Consider the following 4,028-nt stretch of genomic DNA (forward strand, 5'->3'; position numbering starts at 1 on the left):
TAATAATAATAATAATAATAATAATAATAATAATAATAAATTATTAACTTCTGTGTTGGCTGTTGATTTATTTTATAGCAATGTACATGTTTACTTCTGTTTTAAATGTTTCAAACTCTATTGACTTTGGCATTTGTTTTTCGGAACTAGCAAAAAAAAAAAAAAAAAAATCACGTTAATTCATTCCTCCAGTGAAGCTGCTGCAGTCACCTACTGAATGTGATCAAGCCCTATACTTCACAGGGATCCTTGTGTTTTTCTCCAGGTAAAGTCAGCCATCATCATATTACAATCCAACATGCTATGTTTGTCACTAAGCCAAGGGCTAATTACAAAACTAAGGTAGGTGCGTTATTATTATGATTGTGAAACTAAAGCTGATAAGTGTGTGGTGTCTCAAGTTTATCCATTTTTCTACAAGCACTAATATGCCTGCTTAACTGTGAAACATATGTTTTTTTTCACTGGAGGGATTTATCTTCACATAATTGTGCAAAAGTGCTATGATACAAAACTACAAGATTTCTTAGCCAGAAGAAGCCATTTGTTCTGTATTCAAAAGTCGCCATTGTGTGAAATCAACAGAATATTTTGGGAGTGTTATGTTAACCCTTCTTTGAGTGATGGTGTTCGCTTTGCGTACCTGCAATTACTATTGTTGGTGTGCTCATCTGTGTAACTATAGAATTAAATATATCACATTCAATTTAAGATGTTACCAAATAGTGCTGGGTTTGTTTTTTGAGGGGGTTTCTAGCATTGCTGATACAATACTGTACAATCCCCCAAAACCTACTTTCACTTATTCAGCATACTTACAGCAAAGTATTATTTTTTTGGCCAGACTTATGTTTGTTGTTGAAAGGAAATTTTCTTTCGACCTTTAAAACAAATGTTATAGCTCAAACTGTAGTTGACATGTTAAATACTGTTAGCTGTGTGAGAAATGCTAGTCAAACACAAACTTTTACTTGACCAATCAGAGGTGTGTCTTTGTTCAAGCCATATTTGCATTACAGAGTCCGTGGAACGACAATCCCCACCCACAGACAGCTACATGGCAGAGATTTCTGTATGAGAATACATGTATTGTGGGGGTGCGTATCTCGCACTTAGCAACAAGCATGTAGATCCAGGCTACGCAGGGTTTACGCTCTTTTTTGAGAATAGACGCCCTAAGATTTGTTTTTCTGTTGCATTCCCCTTTCGTCACTGTATATCACTTGCAATTATCAGATTGACAATTAATTAAACTACATTTGCACGTGGAATCATTTAGCCCAGGCACATAAAACTGGTGTGTGGCATAGTGGCGTGCGGGCAAGGCTGGTCAAGGCTGGTCAGGGCTGCTCAAGGACAGCAATAGCAAAACACAGACCCGGAAAGCTGCAGTTCAGGCTTTGTGCACTTTTATTGTTTCACAAACAAAACAAAAAGTTTAAACAAACAAATAATTTAAGAAAAAACAGCACCCAAGCACGGCTATCTCGGCACCTGAACTAACCTCTCTTACTGTTTAGGGTTGACAACACCTTCACTGAACCATCTCAGCCCCCAAACACACATCCCTTTGTTCTTAAATACAGTGGTGTCTTCTCCAGGAGGCTAATTGATCAATCAGTGAATTAACCTCCCCAGAAAGACACCACACCAAACCAATTTAACTTAATTAACATGTGGCTGTGAAAAGGGTGGTCATCTTGGCTCCAGGCTGTTCCTCTACTGAGCCAATATGGCTGCCAGCCACAAAAACACATATTTAACTGTGCTGGGCCTCTGCCCTGTCATAAGGTGTTATCTAGCTAGCCAGAGGAAACGGAGCGAGGCACACACAGAACCAGACAGACAACAACAGGAGCGACGCACACAGCTCCAAGGCAGGCGACAATGGAGTAAGACACACGGTCCCAGACGAAATGGGAGTGGGGCAAGCAAGATTGGTAAAAAAAGGTTTCAGCCCCAGGGAGACGATATGGTGACCTGACTAATTACAGAAGCAACCCACGAGAGAGATACTGACCAGAGACCTGTGGTGATCGGCACAGGGTTGCCTTGGCAAGGAGAGGGCTCAGAGATGGTGTACAACTGAGAGCTGGGCTGCTTCATAGAAGCTGGGTGTTGTGTTAACAGTGTTACTGACTGTGCATGCATGTGAATATTGTAACAGAGTGGCGGCAGGACCGTTCAGTGCTGTGCAGTCAGAGGCAGCAGCTGCAGCAGGAACGGGGGCGTTGTCCCTGGACTGTGGACTGAGTGTGTTAGTTCTCATTCGTTGCGTTATGTCTGGATCTGTTAGGTGTGTTTTCTGAGCTCATTTACACAAATGTATTACTTTGTTTATTATTTATGCCTGGTTGTCTCCAGCCAGGTCCGGCTGAGCTGTATATAAGAGAGCTTGGCCAGGTTGAGGTTGTAGTGTGTTGTCGGTTCCTGACCTGTGTGCATTCCGAATAAAAGCACCTGTTCATCTTTATACACATACTCAATCTTTGCTCCACCGCTGGAATCTGTTACAATATTATTATTAGCAATCTAACTTGTTTGCCTGCTGCTTAGTGATTTCTGTAAAAACAAGCTGCGTCTGGGTGTGGAAGGGTGGGGTTATTCACTGACACGGGAGACAGAAGATTTCATATGCAAACACCGCATAGGTGCCCAGATTTATTTATTTTATTTATTTATTTTTATTTAGTTTAGCCCGCAGAGGGCGCTGTTGTCCGTGGTCTGGATACTGCCGACAGTAAACCAGGACCACGGAGTTACCAACACAGGTATCCCAATCCGTGCACCTTCAAGTGCTCAAAAATAATAATGAAAACAGAAGGCGAAAGAAAAAGGGAAAATAGAAGGCGAAAGAAAAAGGGAAAATAAAACACAGTAATAAAACTACAAACAAAAGTGCTGCTTATGCAGTGCCCCCACTGCCTCTAAGCCGGTCAGCACGGGTCTCCGTCCTACACTCAGTTGTGCCTATACACTGGGGTTGGCCAGGGTTCCCCGTACATCTTTCACTCTGGTCTCTTCTGCCAGCGACACTGTATTTCCACCAACACGGCCACCCGAGTGCACAACCAAGCCAGTTCTTATGGGCCGAGCAGTCTCCCAAGGCCCGCCCCCCAGCCACTCAGAGAGAGGGAAAGCACACACACCCTCTTCCCACCTCTCTGTGTCATCGCCATGACCGACAGGTGGATCCCACGAGACTGCTGCCCTCTACCTGCAGTAATACGGATGCGCGAGACAGTCAGTCCAGCTCTCCCCTGTTACACTGGGTAGTTACATTTCTCTTTTGTTTGTCTTTATTTTATCAGCACCATAATCTTAATGAGCCTGAGAGCCCCTCGTCCAGCTGACTGCAGCAGACCGCTACTGATTTAAAGAAGAAGCACGGAACTGCGACTGGAGCTGCTGCAACAGACTACTCAGCACTGGACTTTGGGGGAAAACATCATTGGGAGGGCTGGGTGCTAGTTGTTAAAGTCTACACCCCCTTTCAAAATTTTCACCTTTTGTTGCGTTATAGCCTGGAATTAAAATCCATGAAATTTTTTTTTCATTTATCTACACATCCTACCCCACAACTTCCAAGTGAAAAAAATATTCTAGAAATCTGTAGAAAATGAATTAAAAATAAAAACTGAAATAGCTTGGTTGGATAAGTGTCCACCCCCCTTGTAATAGCAATCCTAAATTAGCTCAGGTGTAACCAATCGCCTTCAAAATCACACACCAAGTTAAGTGGCCTCCACCTGTGTTAAATTGAAGTGATTCACATGATTTCAGGATAAATTCAGTAGTTCCTGTAGGTTCCCTCTGCTAGTCAACCATGACCACCAAGGCGCTTTCAAAAGAACTCCGGGACAAAGTTGTTGAAAGGCACAGATCAGGGGATGGGTATAAAAAAATATCAAAGGCCTTGAATATCCCTTGGAGCACGGTCAAGACGATTATTAAGAAGTGGAAAGTTTATGGCACCACCAAGACCCTGCCTAGATCAGGCCGTCCCTCCAAACTTGATGACCGAGCAA

The sequence above is a fragment of the Acipenser ruthenus genome, chromosome 2 (genome assembly GCF_902713425.1).
Source record: "Acipenser ruthenus chromosome 2, fAciRut3.2 maternal haplotype, whole genome shotgun sequence".
NCBI lineage: Eukaryota > Metazoa > Chordata > Actinopteri > Acipenseriformes > Acipenseridae > Acipenser > Acipenser ruthenus.